At 39.7% G+C, this 19042-nt stretch overlaps 1 long non-coding RNA gene and 1 pseudogene across 1 annotated transcript in view; one reads left to right on the top strand and one right to left on the bottom strand.

Moving 5' to 3' along the window:
• The window catches only part of LOC147422822 (uncharacterized), a 45731-nt gene extending 42541 nt beyond the window's left edge, over positions 1 to 3190 (bottom strand). Inside the window, exon 1 of the long non-coding RNA XR_015186772.1 lies at positions 1903 to 3190. This is a non-coding gene — a long non-coding RNA (uncharacterized LOC147422822). The remainder of the gene's footprint in view (positions 1 to 1902) is intronic.
• LOC147422823 (uncharacterized) lies at positions 75 to 619 on the top strand (annotated as a pseudogene).
• Positions 3191 to 19042: the final 15852 nt, after the last annotated feature.

The raw sequence follows: 19042 nt of genomic DNA, 5'->3' as shown, positions 1-19042 counted from the left end.
ACCACCAAGAGATCTGGCTAGCCTTTCAAGTGCACACACATCATTCGCAGGTCACCAACCCTCATCGCTGGAGCATGGGAGAGAAGGGTGTGGCGATTGAGTACACAAATCGACAAGTACTCAACACACCTCTAAATATGGATTACATTGGCACATGGCTCGGGAACGTTTAAAAGAGCAGCATCACCCAGGCAAAAAGTAAGCCAAAGCGCCCACCAATGCCGTACCTGGGTGCAGTACTTGCCATCACCCGCATTGTCTATTGCGCTTTGGAAAGAATGGATTTGTTACCACTCCATGGGATGTGCCTGCCAATGCACAAATTGAAAGCAAGAGTTTGATCCCTCTGGAGAAATTGAGCGACGAAGAACGCTTGAGGAAGTGAAGGGAAGAAAAGAAAAGGAAAAGAGAAACAGTGGAAGCTGACCAACATTCTACATCTCCTCGCAAAACACGAAGCACAAAGCCCAAGCCAACTATAGTTGAGGTATCTGATGTAGGTGATAAAGATGGTGAATGAGGAGAGGATAAAGATTTTTTGCTGACAGAGCATGATTACGACATGGAAACTGCATTGCAAGAAAGTGCTAAACTTATGCAGACAGTCATGGAAAAGTAGGTGCCTGTTGAGATGGGATCATTTTTGACGACGACAGAGGCTGGCCTCATAAGAGAAATCACCGTTTCCATGAGCGAGGATGTAGAATTTGTCCAAAAGCCGATAAGGGCTGCTGACGAAATGAATATGCAAAGGCTAAGATGCCAAGCAGCACAAGAAGAACAGGAAGAAATCACTAGACAGGTAGCAAAAGAACTTGCTCGCAAAAAGCAAGAGGAGGAAAGCAGAGAAAAGGGTAAAGCAAAGTTAAAAGAAGGGTAGGGCACATCACAATTGTCTCCACCTATGGATGAGGGCCGTCAAGAGATTATGATGCAGCTCAGGGAAGCTCTTGCCAGAGAAGAAACTGCCATATCTGCCACTGCAACTCAAGCTCCCTTAGCGGGTATTCTAGATAGTTTTATCAATTTCTATAAGCAGGCTCAACAAATAGAGAAACAAAGAGCGTCTCAAGTTGCAGAAGGTCAAAACTCTCCAAGAAAAAGAAGAGCAACAAGTCAAAGATTTGGAGAAACAGCTTGATGACGCACTCGCAACAAATGCAGAAACTCAAAGAGAGCTTCAAGTAGCACTTTTAGAAAATTTGAAAAATTTTGCTCGTGCGCAGATGGACTTGGATTTTGTTGATCTTCAAACAAGAGTTATGCGGAGGCAAAGAGAAGAACTAAGAAAAAAGAATCAAGTCCTTGTAGCAGACTTGGATGCCTCTATCTCCTTGTTTCATGTGACAAACAAGGAGTATAGATATTATGAGCAGCTATCTCAAACTTTACAAGCCGAAAACAAGGCAAGAGTCAAGGAGCTAATGGAGTTGGAAGCACAACTGGCTGCCTTAGAGAAGGAGAAAGAAAAGTTACAAGCAGAGCTACATACAGCTAAATCCAGCCTTGAAGCCTTGCAATGGGAAAATGCTTTATTGCAAGAAGCGTGAAACACTGCGGAAGCTACATTGAAAGATGCTCTTGATGAAGCTACAAAGATGGAGGAGCTCTTATCCTAAGAAAGGTAGAAAAGGCATACAAAGTTTTAATGGACAAGAAGACTGTATCAACAAGGGTCTCACTCTCTGTCACATCAAGCGCTCAAACGCCGACATCAGAAGAACTTAAAAAGATCCGTAAGCTTCTTCAAACAGTCGAGAGGAAAACGCTGATCTAATAGATCAAAATGCAGATACAAGAAAAAGAGCTCATAGAAGCTAAACAAGAGCTAGAGCTCTTAAAAGCAGAAAATGATAGATTGCAAGAGAAATTACTTAAAACACCATCAATCCCATGACTTACAGAAGTGGGTACTTTTGCAGCTCCCGAGCCAACTGGAAAAATTTCCCCCGCCGCCATTAAGCCCAATACACTTCGATTCTGAAGAGCAAGAGGAGCAAGTGCAGGTTGATCTAGAATGGGAATTCTGTAAAGAGTCTTTTCAAGAGTTGACAGTATATGCTAAAGAGCTATAGCGTTATGAAGCGACAATCAGGCGCCTTGCAAGGAAGCTATGGCCAGATATCAAAGGGATGGATAACAAGCTACTCAGTGGACCTCTTTTGAGAATCAAGACAGAGATAGAATTCCCTTGGCGACTAGAATGGATGCGAAAAAATGAAGGAAGCTTACAGATTTACAGGGACTCGCTAAGGATCAATCCGACCTACTGCCCATGCCCTAGGCGATATAGCTGGGAGGATTTTGCAAAGGTACATGGCTTCTTCGCGCATATTCGATTTTTACACAGCTCTTGTCAGCGCACCTTTGAAGAAATGGTCACTTACAATTTCATACAAAATTACTTCAGCTCATCTTTGACCCAAGTGCTACAGAGTCAGGAGAGGTTCTTGGCAACAAGAATAGAAGAAGTGGACCACCCACTGCCGGCTACCCCACAAGCAATAATGAGGCGACAAGAAATTGAAAAGAAATTGAAGAAGAAATCCACGCAGTTAGGCCAGTCTCAAGGAACTTGCCATATACAAGAGAGCAAATCACAGAGATAACTAGATTGCTCACAACATCATTAGAAGAAAGAGCCTTGGATGAAGGGGGACCAAAGAAGGCCATCCACGCAAAAGATCAAGAAGGCCACCACCGTCGCCGCCCTTCACACTGAAGATCTGCACACCTTGGCATTGTCCAGGGGGGATGGATAACATTTACGAAGGGGGGAATGTTCAGAGAACAAATACAGGTACGATAAAACGTAACAGGTGCAATTTTGAAGAGCAACTTTGAAGACAAAGACATAGTTGCAAGCCCACTTACCCGTGTAACAATTTGAACATTTTTTATAAAAACCGCCTAGGGGCAATGTAATTAATTATTTCCCGTATGTTATGGGCTTAAGTGAGTTCCAATTTGTACGATATATTTTTGGAATATTTATCATCCCCAAAATTGAGCTATTTAGCCATTTTGCCTAAGTTTTAGATTTAAACACAGCCGGGCGGACAATTGTGGGCAATTTTATTAAAATCCTTTATAACTCAATTTTGTGGAGGATTTTGGATCCTTATCTCATTTTGTGTAGAGTGGGCAAGAGAAGAAGCTTGCATCCAAGCTCTCTTGCACTCCACAAAATCCCATACCTCTCTACTCTCATTGTAACTCTTTTAGCCATAGCTTCCTAGCTATGAGCCTTGTTATGCAATGAAGGAAATCATTTTCTCACTCTCTTTAGCCTTATGATTAATTAAGTAATGTATATCTTTTTTAAGCTTTGTTCATGTGTATGTGTGGGCAAAAGCCCTATGCTCTCTTCTCCATTCTTATCACATTGAAGCTTGTTGAATGCTTGTGGGTTTGAGTAAGTTAATCATGTTTAATGTTTATTGCTTTTTAGTTAATGGTGCTCTCTTTCTCCATTGATTTAGTGGGTTTGAGCTTGCTTAGCTTGCATGTGGGTTTGAGCATTTGCATTCTTGCATTGCTTGCTTACTTGTTTAAGCTTAAGTGCTCATTAACTTGTTGGTTGAGAATAGGGTTGAGCTTACCATTGCTTGTGGGTTTGATAGATAGAAAATAGAGGTTAGTTTGCTTGCCCATTGGTCTTGTTATGCTTGTGTGAGTAGAATAATTAGCATTGTTCTTTCCTTATGTGCAACATGGAAGTAGTTGAATGCATGGGACGTGTCTTTGCTTTTAGGGTTTATGCATAAGTGGTAGAGAAAGTGCTATGAGAGCCTTGGTTATAAGTTCATTTCTTAGTTAATAGGATTAAAGGTAAATGGAATGATATTGAATGTGTGTGTGCCACAAGGCATTTCACTCTTATGTGATAAGTGCTTGGAGTTCTATTGATTGAGTGAGTTGTAGCGGTTGAGTCTTGAGTAAGACATCAATGGCAGTGTGCTTATGGCTCTCCCGTAAGGGATAAGTTTCCATGCACTAGCCAGGTCAAGGTTCCTTCAGTTTGACCGAGATAGAAATATCTCTATGGGCATTACCGTAGTGCAGTCTTTGCTACCCATTCCTACAAGATAGGGAATTGTGGTTATCCAGCAACCTACATATGGCTTCCAAAAAGGTCACAATCTCCCAAGGAGAATTCCTCTTGAACAAACTTAGACAAGTCAAGCACGGTGAGGCCAATATGACAGGAATTGCAACCCAAGGTCATGGCTACTCAAAAGATGCAAGACATGCCCACACAAGTTCAAGAAAAAAAACAAACAGACTTTGACATGTCTACACAAAGAGCTACCATACAACAAAAAGATAAATGGGTACCAAAAGTGATAACAAGCCACGCTTGAAGTAGAAGAGGTTACAAAATTGCAAGCATCAAGATCCAACACCGACAACTGTAAGTGGGGGTAACATGGGCTACAATTTCTTAGATCATGCATGATAATTCACCTATAACATATTTGGTCTTAATCAAGAGAAATTCCAATAATACCAACAAAAACATGAGCAGCAACGGCGCATCTATTTCCTAGGAATGACACAAACAGGTGAGAAGTGGGTATTTTAACCTGGCCAACCAAAAATTGAACTTATCTAATATCCTACCTCTTGGCCAAAAATAATTTTGTCCCTATTTTTAAGGCTATAATTTAGGGAAAATTTTCTTATAGGAAAATGTCTTTTTGGACTATTTTAGCTCCTAAATTTGCAACGAATTTTTTTTATTTTTTTCCCTGAAAATAGGAATTTCTTTTATTTGATCATACCGAGCCTGGGTCTTTCAGGAATAATATCCGTGACCATAATTATGATCCTGGGTTAAGGGAACAATAAATACATCCATTTCAAAAATAAAGAATAGAATTTTCACAAGTATATAATTTGAAATCTTTATAAAGAACGGGACATTACATCCTCCCCAAATTGAAAAATTCGAGATGTCCTCATCTCGAGAACAACTGGGGATAATCCTTAAGTAGGGATAATTCATCTTCCCAAGTAGCGTCCTCAAGGGGAAAATCCCGCCATTGGATAAGATGTTCTTTGATGGTTCTGTTCCGAAGATTCCTTTCCCTTGATTCCAGAATTCTTTCAGGTTGAATTTCTAGGGTATTTTGGGTAGTCATTACAATCTGATCATCATTAAGAACATGATCTGGGCTAGGAATATAAGGCTTCAAAAGACTTACATGGAAAACATTGTGAACTTTAAGATGGGAGGGAAGATCTCGTTTGTAGGCTTGAGTCCCTATACTTTTAATTATCTCATAAGGTCCACAGTATCGGGGACTAAGCTTCTTATACTTCCCTAAGGACAGGGTACTCCTCTTGGGTCTGACACGCAAAAATACTTTATCTCCCATATGGAAGTGTCTATCAGAACTTTTTTCATTTGCATAATGCTTTTGTCGATCTTGAGTAGCTTGGATATCCTTGTGAATAGCCTTAGTCTGTGCATGCATTTCTTCAATCATCTTTTTAGAAGCTTCAACCCTAATGGTGGGGTCACAGAAGTTTTTGGGAGATACATTCTTGTCCGTAAAGAGCATTAAATGGAGTCATCCCAATGCTTTGATGATGTGAAGTGTTGTAGGAAAATTCGACAAGTAGAAGATACTGAATCCATTTAGCTGGCTCTCAGCTGTAGTATGCCCTAAGTATATCTTCAATTACCTGATTTACCCTTTCAGTTTGCCCATCGGATTGAGGGTGAAAGGCCGTGCCACATCTAGGTATTGAGGGCCTGAAATAAGGAAGTCCAAAATTTAGAAGTGAACTTCGTGTCCTTGTCACTCACGATCCTTTTGGGTAACTGGAGAACCGAGATTCCCTATCTTGTAGGAATGGGTAGTAAGACTACTAATCGGCTATGCCCATTTTGATATCTCTATCACAGTCATCCCGAAGAGCTCTAACCCGGCTAGTACTTGGAAGTTTATCCCTTGCGGAAGAGACACTATACCAATGCTTAATCTACCCACTCTCAACTCTAATGCTCAATAGCTATGCTACCTTGAAAGCTCACACATAACCTAATCAATCTACACACACATTCCTCAATCCTTTCTCAATCAGCTAATCAATCAATAAGCTATGGATTTGCATCCATAAGCTCTACTCATGCATACACACACACACACACTACCTATGCAATAGGTAAGAGAAGCAAGCAATGGGTTCAATGAAACATGCACACACATCACTCCAACTCACTCATTACCTTCCACACAAGCTATGCCATTCCTAAGCAAACCAACAAGCATAAGCAAGCAAAGAATGGTGCTTAAATCAACTAACTAATCACTCTTTAACCTTCTTCACAAGCATTCAAAGAGCATTAATCAATATAAAGCACATACACCTCAAGCAAGTAAACACTCAAGCAAGCTCAAACAAAGAGAAGGGGGGCTCTTGGGCTCAACCATTCACACACACACACACACACACACACACAATAAAGCATGCATGAATCAATGGAAAGCTTAAGCTAATCAACACCTAAACATAAAGAGATTAATTGAGAGAAATAGAGAGAAACACAATGCATTGATTAATCAAATTACATGGGCACACAAGCTAGAAAGCTTGTTGCTCTCAAGAGGTTACAAAGCTATAGCTCTTAAGGAGAGTGTAGCTCACAAGAATGAACAAGTGAACGACATCTCTTTAGCAAAAGTGACATTTATAGTGAAACCCTTAAACTGGTTCACACCTATTTTCCGTCCAAATGCTAAAGGATAAATAATACATGAAACTACACTTCCCAAATACAACTTGGAACTCATTTGAGCCCACTTTACTAACCCACAATAATTACAAAGCATTCTAGTGCCCATTTACACATTCCCGTAATCGCAACATAAATGTTGTAATTACACTTAATTTGTTGTCCTTAGCTTGAGAATCCATTTGATGAAGTTAGGTGCTTGAATCAAAGATACTAACATAAGATTTGCAACGAACGAACTGACATGTCCATCTGACTCCGTATGCTCCATTTATGGCTAAAAATAGTAAACATCCATTTCTGCATCTCGTAACTGCATTCTTGCATTTATTCCAATCATCTTTAAAGCTCATTTTGGCACTGTTCCGGTGATCCCGGAACATTGCCCCCTTCCTAAATTGGCGACCATCCCTGGGCGCCATCTTGTTGAAGTGTGGGCTCCTGTGGACTTTGATGTGAGAGTACGTGGAGGTTTTGGTTGTTGAAGACTTGAAGTTCATTGGTGTAGCTGTACCTGTAGTATTGAAGATGAAACTTCTTGAAGGTCATTTGGACGATTTGGTTGTTGTCGCCCTCCTGATGAGCTTGATCAATGCTTTTTATTGAAAATAAAAAACTAACTATGGTGCCTGACACCAAATTTGGTCAAGGGGAAAAAATCATGTGGGACAAAAAATGCCCTCGACTTCTCGATCTTATTGCGAATTTGTTGCTGGAGATGTCTTTTAGTACCTGTCATACTGTGCTTTTGTGCATGGGTGGAAGCATAAAATCATGTCTAATGTATGTGTTCAAGACAGAAACACCCTATATGCTTTCAAAGGATTTGACAATATGAATAGTATTCCGTGCAAGAAAAGAGTAATGAAGAGTACTTCTAGGAGTTAATATAGCACATGGAAGACTTCAAAGCTCCTAAAAGGCTTTTTGTTGATGAGGATTACTCTTTATGTACCTGCAAATCATCTTTAGGTGAATCCCTTTTTGTGGATATCATTTCGAACCTGTAATTCACCTGTACGAAGATGTTGTCAAAATCACTTCATTAGTGGGCACACCCCGGCCAAAGTGTTGGTAGCTGTGTGTGGAGCTGAAAGGTAAGCCAAGTATTGTAATGGTACACGCATGTGCTAAATTTGTCATTATTGCACTCTTCACAAACCATTGCATTTTTCTGCTTGTAACTCAGTATGTTCCTAGTCTGTCAACAAATCGACATAGGAAATCGACACCTCCAAATAGCCTTGGGTTGATATCATAGCATGTCCTTGACCTACTGATCATTATCCTCTGCTCAGAATTGTCAAATGATTTTTGCTCTTCCTATTATATGTGCAAATCGACAGTTGCATGTCGATTTTCCAACCCGAAAGCAGATAAAGACTTGGCTGAGGACTGGCTGATGTGTATAACATGTTTCTCAAGTCAATTTTGTGTTTGGATATTTGATTTGTCCAAAAACTCACTTTCTTTGCTTTGGTTCTAGCTGAAATGGTTGCCGGGTGTACACTTTTTTGCTCCATTTTGGTTCCTATTTGAACCCATTTCACCTTGTGGTAGTCCACCAATGTTTGGATGCTCTTTGTATGCATGAGGAGTTTATGAGTTAAATAGACTTCCACCTTTCTGTTTTTTGTTATGGTTTGAGGCCCTTGAGTCAGTTGACATGTGCGTCTGCCCATGATCTTTCTAGCTGCTCTAGCCCTTTGCCATGCTCCTGCTAGCGTGCACATACCTGTCCATGCCATCTTCTATGGTCGACCAACTTTGGCTGCACCACAGCATTCGCTCTCGGTCATCTTGAGAGTGCATCGACCACTTGATTATGCTTGCCAGCAATGTGAGCAATATGAAAATGAAATTGCGAAAGGAAATTTTCCCAGCTCATTTGTTTGTCGGAGATCTTGGTCTTAGTCATGAAGTATTTAAGGCTTTGGTGATCCGTTTGCAGAATGAAAGGAGTCCCTAGTAAACTTGTGCTTCCACAAATCTAGAGCATGTAAAACTGTTTAGAGTTCCTTCTCATATATGCCTAGAGATAGCTCAATAGGGTCGAGCCTTTGACTTTCATAGGCTATGGCATGCCCTTCTTGGAGAACAGCTCCAAGGCAATCACCACAAGCGTCACATTGGACCTCAAATGGCTTTGAGAGATCCGACGGTGTAAGCACGGGTTGAGAAATAAGCTTTTCGAAAGCATTGTTCTCCTTGGTGGACCATATATACCTAACATTTTTCTCTGTTAGGTCATGTAATGGTCCCGTGATTTGTGAGAACTTTTCTATGAGAGTCCATAATATGCACACATACTATAAAGCTTCTTAGTTCATGTAGATTCCTTGGATTAGGCCATCCTTTTATTACCTCTAACTTTGATGGATCCATTTGTATGCATCTTGAGAGATAATGTGACCTAAATACTGAATCTCTTGTGAGAAAAAATCACTTTTCTTTTGATTAATATAAAGTTTATTCTCTTGTAAAACTTGAAATATTACCTGGAGGTGTTGCTTGTGTTTGTCTAATGAATTATTATATCATCAAAGAACATTCCAGTAAAGGTTCGGTGAGGCCTGAATAGCTTCTCCATCAAGCGGCTAAATGTGGTTGGTGCATTGGTCAAGCCAAAAGGCATGACAATGTACTCGTAAAGACCAAACGTAGTGCGAAATGCAGTTTTACAATGTCTTGATCAACTATCCTTATTTGATGGTAGCCACTTTTTAGGTCAATTTTACTGAAGCCTGGTCGACCCCTGTAGCTTATCAAATAGGTCTTCTACCCGTGGAACGGGGAACCTATTTTTTATAGTGATCCTATTTAATGCTCTATAGTCGACACACATATGATATGTGTCATCTTTCTTTTGCACTAATAACACTCGTGAACAAAATGGAGATGAGCTAGGCCTAACCATGCCTTTCTCAACCAAATCATGCACTTGCCGCATAATCTCCTCTTGTTGAGCTTGAGAAACTTGATAAGGAGTTTTATTGGGTGGTGAGCTTCCTGGAAGAAGTTCAATTGCATGGTCGTCATCCCCTCATTTGGGAGGTAGTTCACAAGGGATGTCGTCAATAAAAACATCTTGGAACCCCTTGAGGAAATTGGATAACTCTAATTCCTTTTGATTGTTTATACTTTCTTTTACTAAAGCATTAGGTTCATTTTGAGAATCTTTAACAAAAATCATGTACACAAAAATAGAGCTCTTTATTGACTTATTGAGAGCTTGCTTATGTACAATGGATATGGTACTACCCAACTCCTAAGCATCTATGTATATATCTTTTTCCTTGAACCTAAAGTAGATTTGTCTTTCAGGGAATTTAACATTGGCAGCGATCAAACCATGGTGCCCCTAGGATTACATCCTCATGCTTGAGAGGAGAGATGAAGAAATCCTCCTTGTCCACATAACCTTGGACATGGAGCCTCAATCTCCCAATTATGCGAGTGACTGAGGCTTCTTGCCCCTTGAAAGCACCATCGGCAGGTAGGATATCTCCCATCCGATAAGCTTGGATGCCTAGCTTGGTGGACAGTTTTGTGGATATGAAATTGTGAGTAGAACCATAGTCAAAGAGAATGAAAGCGTCATGTTCTCTTACCTTTCCCCAAGCATGGCATAGAGGAGATCCTTGGTGATGAGCATCCTCTTCTTGAATTTTGACCAAGGTAGCTCTAGGAGGCTCATTACGTGTATTCTTGTGGGGACAAGCACGACAGGCATGCCCTTGCTCCCCGCACTTGAAACAACGGTTATCTTTTTAATAATGCTCTAGCTCTTCAGGAGAGAGTTTATTTTTGCCTTTATAAGCTCCCTTCTCCTTAGCTTTGTTGTTGTTGGCGTTGCCTTTGGCAGACTTTTGGATGTTGTCCTTTCCGTTAGGCTCGTTACGGTCCTTGTTTTCCATGGGCTTAAGATTTCTCTTAGCCCCTTGTTGGAAGTTAATTCTTGAAGCCACCATGGTATGGTGTATGATCGCAGATATGGTGTGTGGCCTTTGGGAGTTAACATACTCCGCAATATCCTCAGTTAAACCGGCACAAAATTGTTGTTTTTGCTCTCAAAATCCATCTTTTTAAAGACAGTGGCTTTAAGGTGTAAATCCCAAAACTTATCTACTAGTATTTGTGAATAGATTCGTAGGGAGAGAGCTTCAAGCTTTGCCATTTGGTGAGTACTTTATCTTTGGCATTGGTAGCCAAAAATTTCTTCATGATGGAAGCTCTTACAACTTTCCATGCTCGTGGAGCTTCACCATTTGCTCATAGGCTAGACCACCATTGCCTGGCAGACTTTTGAAAATGCATGGCTGTTGTGACATGACATAGCTTAGAGGACTCCTGGAAGCCCTCATCTCCAAACCCTGCATCAAATTGTTGGATAAAGGCCAAGACTTTGTCTGTAGCACCAAAAGTGCCATCATAGGTAAGGAAAGAGATGTTATTTCCTCCCTCTTTGAACTTTTTGAGCTTTGGATGACCTTTTCCAGGCGGCATAGGATTTCCTATGGTCTCTTCTTTTGGGTGGTTTGAGAGCTGCACCACCACTTTCTTCAGAAGAGGAAGAGTATGAGGAGGATGGAGAAGAGGGTGATCTCCTTCTCGCCTTTTTCTTCCCTTATTCCTCCTTGTCTGCACCATCACTTTATTCAAAAGAGGAAGAGGATGAAGACGATGGAGAAGAGGGTGACCTCTTTCTCGCCTTTTTCTTCACTTGTTTTGTCTCTTCCCTCTTTGAATTATGGTGTAGAGAAGTATGTGATGGTCTTCTCTGTTTAGGGGGTGTTGGAGAGCGTTTTTCCCGCTGTCTTCGTGGAATCATCTCCGCCAAGGTGGTAGGAGACTCGCTTCTTTCTCGTTCTTTCGGTGGGGCCTCTACCGTTGAAACTTGGGTTCTCCTTTGGGAGGGAGATGCCTCATCAAGTAGTAAGTTTTTGAGACATTCGTACGGATCCTCCTCTTCTTGCCTTATCGGAGAGAGTCCTCTTTGGAAGTCTAACCAGAAGCCTTTCTAGGTACTCTCTCTTCTTGGTGGGGAGTTTGGAGAATGCCATGGGTGCGCAATTGTTGTAGCACTTCACCTTGGAGGGATGGGTTGCCCAAGGCTTGTTGAAGCCAAGAAATAATATAATTTACAAGCATAGAGGCATCATTAGTTGCTTTTTCATTAGCAAAATCAAAGCTATCAACATTCATTTCAATCTATTTTCCCTTGTCAGCCATATTAGCAAATTTTAGGTGTAAATTTTTTATTATACTTTGGCACTTCAAGCCAGTAAAAGAACTTCCCAAATCATAAGTGAGTATTCCATCTAGTGTACGTCAGCTTTGCTAAACTCAAAAAAACCTTCCAAGATAAGATAGAGTCCTTACCTGCATCCATCAAAACAAGACAACATATATGTTAGCCTTGGATGTGTTTTACAGGTATCAATGGACAATACCAGTTGTTATCCATGTCCATCTTACAAACTTTTTTTTACTTTAACAAGTTTAGTCCAAAGTAATTTATGTGTTAAAAAATGTTCTTCTTTTCTCTTTTTTATATACCCAAGTTTCTAGCAAAAAATATTATTTTGATTAGAAGGCCACCACCCCTTCTAATCCAAGTGTCTTAATCCCCCATCAAAATATCCTTCAAGATCAATGAAACTGCACCATATCAATCAATAAAAGAAGCTATAAAAAATTCCATTTATAGTATCAAGCTTGTTTATGTTTGTTTAGGTCAAATAAAGTTTATGCTTCATCATGGTACATGAAATCCAAAACTTCCCTTAGTTTGTATATCACTTACCTTATGTATCTCTACCAAGTGGCAAGGAGCCCTTGTAGTATTAAGCTAGTCCTCATTTCAAACCATGAAGTTTAGAGAAATAAGTGCCCTTATGGTTTTTGTTTCCAACTTTACCTGTCTTTGTGATAAAAAGTATTGTAATACCTTAACAAGACAACCAGTAACAAAATAGGCCCAGTATTTGTAAGCATTACGGCCAAAATCCAAAAACCAAATAACTAAAGAACATTCCAATACCCATATGCAGCCGGCGGGCCAAGCCTCCCAAATTTTACCATAAGCCAGAACAGAGCGTTCATTGTAACCAGTACTGATTCTAAAACAAGAAGATACCCGGCACCATATTATTCCTATGCCAAGCCAAGGGGCACATACCATATACCCACATATTATGGTGCAGAAAATAATGCAGTCCAAAAAAGGTCCCTCACTGTATACTTACCTCAATTGGTAGAGGTTCCTTAGTATGAAAAAGGTGTTATTAAGCTGCAGGGGCAACAAAACTTGATTATTGTTCAAGAATTTACACCCGCCAAGTGAATGCAACAAAAGTAATGCTCTATCTCATCAAAACTACCTAGTTAGTGAGTTGGTATAGCATTCATATGCAGGTGGGCCAACCATCCCCACAAATCATAATAAACAATGTGCAATAAGTCGGAATCGTACTCCTCATCTTCACTTAGCCCGCCCGATGGGTCTTACCAGGCTTTTAAATTGACAGTGATCCATTAAGCCATGCTTATGCGACAATATCAAGCCAATCCCAAACTACACCTGCTCATGTAATTATTGTATTACCTCATTTAAGCCAGTCAAGTAAGGAACCAATACAACATTGGTTAGCACCCGGGGAAAACACCCTTTTAATCCTATTTGAGAAAACTGTTAATATTCGTGCACAATAGGTTAAAGCAAGTGTATCCTAGGCTAAGCTAGCCAAGCGATAACAACCTCAAGTTTCATTTTCCACTACCAGTGGATGTAAAGTGACAATATTTATGGACCATCCTTAACAACATTTACCATGCTGAGTAAGAAACAACGCACAGTGAGCCAATGCATAAGGCAGATGATGCCATACTATTCTTACAGTAAAACAATCAGTTTCTAATGAAAACGTTATGATAGTCAAGCAGAGTAGCCAACCCCCCTTTTTTTATAAAAACGTGCAACAAATAAAAGAGGCCAAGAGAGCAGACCTGTGTATACAAGTGGTGAGTTCCATGCTTCAATGTCAAGACACAACAGAGTTTACACTAGGCACAGTAACAACCAAGCAAAGCTAAGTGAGGACCTGAGAAGCACCCTCACCTCTTTATATAGAAGAAGGATGGGGTCGGCCCATCAGATCCTGGTTTATGAGTACAATCTCCATGAGTGAACAGACAGCGTTACAGGATGGTGAGGCCGCCTACGTTTTGCAGAGAGAGCCACTACGCCATCATGGCAAGTAGATGGTAATAGGGTAATAAAAACCCTTTACGTGAAAACACTATGTGTAGATAATAGATACAGGCTTAGTCCCATGGTGAGGTGGTGAAAAAAACCCCAAAAACCTATAACTTAAGTACCACAATGTGTGTGTGTGTGTGTACCCGCCCTTACCCAGGTGCCATACACAATGGGTTGGTAGTAGGCCCATTGTGTATAGGCCTACTACCTTATAAGAGAAATGAGTTTATCCTAGTTAAAGTGTAACCCATGCCAACTATGCTGGGTGAGAGATTGTGTAATAATATTGCACACCTGGTTCTTATTAAACGCGTTAATGCAATACTTTTTTATTAGTAAATTAACATCCTCCCAAGAAAGAAAAAGAACAAAGGAAGAATAGCAAATTAGATGTAGTAGGCTGATACACGAGCTAATAGCAGCTTTGTGAGGCCTATTGCTATTCTTTTTTATGAATTCCACTAGTGGTAGTTTCAAGAGATCTCTTTTCCAAACAAATGTTAGCTTATATCCATCGACAAACGGAACCAGAAGAGAGATAGAAAGGTTAAGGGATTTAACTGAGGTGCAAAAAGCCCCATTGGGTGTAATGATCTCATGTAAAGATGTGGGTTCAATTTTAAGGCAGTGAGGATAAATCAGACAAATTTCTTTGAGGAAGTCTCTATTGTTGACACTTAGTAAGTCATCCATTTATTTATAGGTATGTCTGAACTGTGAAAGATTTTGTTTGCAAGATTCCATGGCTTTGAGGAACCAATTGTATTCAAAGAAAGCAAGGTAAATATTACACATAAGTGGAGAACAAGAGAATCCCATGGGGATGCCTAGGCATTGGTTGAAGCAAAAACCACCGGAAACTATAGTGCAGTTACAAAGCAGCCAAGAGATAAAAGAGCAAAGCTTTGCTTCATTGAACTGTAGTGAGTGTAAGGAGTGAGTTTTTTTATCCACCTGGGTTTTTTGGAAAGAGAGATGTAAAAAAGTTTCTTCTTTCTAGCATTGGAGAAAGCCATTTTAATCACTTTGGCAAGGATGATCTTAAGGCCAAGACCCCATCGAGAGGAATGTTTTTGTAACATTGTGTAATGTCTGCAGTAAAAATGTGGAATATTTGTTGTGGAAGGTTAAGCAAGACTTTAGTAGAGTTGCTCGTAAGCCAAAAGGGGTTGTACAAAATATGAAAGAAGTCCTTACAGAATTTCTGGTTAGTGGCACAAATAAGTTCAAATTCGGCTAGTATAAGGTCAAGGCATAGCGTAATATCCTTGGTGATATCAATAAAGATATTGTTGGAAGCATCAGATATCCATCTGAACTTATGCTTATGAATTTTATAGGTGGGAAATAGTACAGGTAGCTTAGTGTTCTGTACAGGGTAGCCTAGATTCCATAAGTATTTTGAGATATTATCGGTCACAGTTTGTAGTGAAGAGTTAATACTACATAATTCCTTTCTAGATACACGATCGTAGGCAGCCTTCCAACAAGGTATTTTCAAATAAGAGTGGGATAGTTAGAGCTTTTGTCAAGCTCGACAACAAACCATTTATCAGAAATATTTTAAAACTCAAAAGCTAGCTGTGATGTAAGCCAGGATTCATCAAAGAATAACCATTTTCTAGGTATTTGTGATATTTTTCGAAGGAAGAATTCCTTCACAACTTTCATTAAGTCCGGTAGGACTGTCATCTGCACTTGGAGAGCAGTGATAAGGTCAGTGAGGCAGCTTAGTATAGCTGATAGAGCAAGGTAGGGGTTCTTGGGAAAGTTGGGTATATGATTGAGCCCATTGGCCAAGATTCTCGTACCTTAGTATTTTCAATAATGCTAAGATCACAAGTACAAACACGTTTTCCATATGACTCAAAGTTCCTGCAAAAGGTGGTAAATTGAAAGCAAGTACAACTGGGAATAGAATCCAACCGATGAAAGTCATTACTATAAACCAAATTCTTTACGGGATGTTGATACTTCCATCCTATGAGTATATTTATCAAGTAATTTGTGATTCCCAGATCAAAGCACTCACAAAAAAAAAAATGGTTGAATCCAATCCAGAAGTACATTGTGAAAGAGACAGTGTATGTAGGTAAATCCTTTGTTCGGATCCACTTTGTCAAGAGTTCTTCTTCAGCAAGGGCTTGTAGTAACCTGCAATATCACAAAGGATTACATTTCAAGGAAGTTTCTGATAGGGGGAATCCTGCCTCTACCCTTAGTGTAGCTACGAGCTTTTCCTTGGTTAGAGGATGAGGTAGGTGTTAGAAAGGAAGTGAAGGAGTTCGGGGTAGTCAAAGAGTTGGGTCTTTTAAGAGCACGGGAGTCATCTTCATCAATACATGGCTTAAGTAAAGTAGTGATGATCTTAACACCTTTAAAGTTAGCATAAGTCATTAAGTAGATCCCAGGTTCATCAGATTTTAACTCCTTCAGGATATCCAACATAAGTCCGCGGAATATACTAAAGGCAATCTGTGCAATTACAATTTGTTTAGCTTGGCCACCTAACCAAGAGCAAATGAGGGAGAGATGAAAATCCACAGGTTTTCCTGGGAAGAGTAGGTGTAGATGGTTGAGAATAAACCAAATGGTATGATCGAACCACATGATGTTGGATTCAAAAGAGGCTTTAGGGTCAAGAAATCTACATGCACATTTTACATAAGGTTGAAAGACATTCCAGATGGATTCAGTGTAGAAATCTGGGTTACTCTTGGCAAATTCCATATTTCCTTTGGTACGGATGTAGAGGCTGGTATTGGAGGGGCATTTGGAGTGGTCAATGAGATTGAGGTTGAAGGGTGCTTTGATAAGCTCCCCTTTGTCCAAAAATTATCCTCCTTTTAAAATCTTGAGTCTTCAATCCTCCACAGTAGAGGCAAGGAGGTTGGCAAGGTAAACCCATGTTTCACTCAAAATGGGTGCTAAGAAAGCTTTGTTGGGCAGGACCCAAAGATAATGGTCAACCCCAAGGGATTTAATTTTTATTTGTCTAAGGGGTAAGTTAGGAAAAAAATTGAATATCTTAGGCACCATCTCCAGGAGTTTAGAGTCATTGAGGGAGCAAAGATTACTCTGAAATTCCTTGACTACTTCAAGGGCTGCACTATCCCGACAAAAGATACCACGAGTTTGTGGAATAGTTGGAGTAGCCGGTGTACAAAAAAGGGAGCGATTGAGACCGCACAACTTCCTTAGAAAGTTAGACAGCTTAGCACCAGAGGAAGAAAATAGGGCAATCTCTTGTTGGTATTGTGAGGATAGTAAGGGAAGCTGGGCTATGTATTGGGAAATTAAATTCACCCCTTCCATGGAGTCTTTATCCAGAGTAGCCAAAATCTTGACCCAATCATTAAAAGACAACATATGTAAGACAGGAAATTTCTTGTCATATATTAGTTGAGAGACATCCAAGCTGTTAATACATCTGAGTACAATAGATGTGGCCACTGAGAGGGGCTCCGAGGTCAATTCCAATCCTTGTGAGAGAGCAAGAGTCTGCAATATTTCAAAAAAGTGTGGTGAGGTTTACTATCCCTTACCGTAGTAAGTAATACAATCTTTGGCTTTCCTAGAAAAGAAGGGTCTAGTTCTAACTGCCAAAGCATTCTCTGGTTTATGGTCCTTAAGGTATAGCTTAATCTGTTCGAGAATATTTGCATGATTCTCAGGGTTGTGTTTAGTTCTCATGCAGCCTGTCTTTCTATAGGGTATGTAGACCTGAAAAAGGAACAATAAAAATATAAATAAAAGTAGAAACAGTAATTGTAGTTTTTGGGCCTACAAACCTTAAACCGACAAAGTCAAAGGCTATAGTAGCCGTGAGTAGGGACCAGAAATAGAGTCTAAGAGGGACCACCTAACACCAGTCAACCAGTCAAGGGATTACAAACTGTGGGTCAAACCTAGAACTCTATTTCGAAGAAAATTTCAAAAGCCAGCATCCCGGTTTCTCTAGAAAGAAAAACCTTATGTATAGGATGTGTGTGTAGCTGTTTAATCTTAGATAATAAGACATAATTGAACTTTTACATTCAAAAGACAACTGGCAATGGAACAAAGATTAGATAAGTACATAAACAACTTAGTATTAGAATTATTTAAGTACAATGTTTGTAGGGAAGAGGTCCCCTTCCAATATACAGATAGTAAAAGAACTTCCCAAATCATAAGTGAGTATTCCATCCAGTGTAGGTCAGCTTTGCAAAAGCCAAGAAAACCTTCCAAGATAAGATAGAGTCCTTACTTGCATCCATCCAAACAAGACAACAGATATGTTAGCCTTGGATGTGTTTTACAGGTATCAATGGACTATACTAGTTGTTATCCATGTCCATCTTACAAACTTTTTTTTACTTTGACAAGCTTAGTCCAAAGTAATTTATGTGTAAAAAATGTTCTTCTCTTCTCTTTTTTATATACCCAAGTTTCTAGAAAAAAATATTATTATGATTAGAAGGCCACCACCCCTTCTAATCCAAGTGTCTTAATCCCCCATCAAAATATCCTTCAAGATTAATGAAACTCCACCATATCAATCAATAGAAGAAGCTATAGAAAATTCCATTTATAGTTCAAAAAAGTATCAAGCTTGTTTATGTTTGTTTAGGTCAAATAAAGTTTATGCTTCATCATGGTACATGGAATCCAAAACTTCCCTTAGTTTGTATATCACTTACCTTATGTATCTCTCAACATACCAAGTGGCAAGGAGACCTTGCAGTATTAAGCCAGTCCTCATTTCAAACCATGAAGTTTAGATAAATAAGTGCCCTTATAATTTTTGTTTCCAACTTTACCTGTCTTTGTGATAAAAAGTATTGTAATACCTAAACAAGACAACCAGTAATGAAATAGGCCCAGTATTTGTAAGCATTCGGGCCAAAATCCAAAAACCAAATAACTAAAGAACATTACAATACCCGTATATAGTTGGCGGGCCAAGCCTCCCAAATTTTACCATAAGCCAGAACAGAGCGTTCATTGTAACCAGTAGCAATTCTAAAACAAGAAGATACCCGACACCATATTAT

Source organism: Adiantum capillus-veneris, chromosome 27, assembly GCF_014529385.1.
Source record: "Adiantum capillus-veneris isolate H3 chromosome 27, ASM1452938v2, whole genome shotgun sequence".
Classification (NCBI taxonomy): domain Eukaryota; kingdom Viridiplantae; phylum Streptophyta; class Polypodiopsida; order Polypodiales; family Pteridaceae; genus Adiantum; species Adiantum capillus-veneris.
Note: the sequence above shows the minus strand (reverse complement) of the source record. Positions and strands in the feature narration are given on the sequence as shown.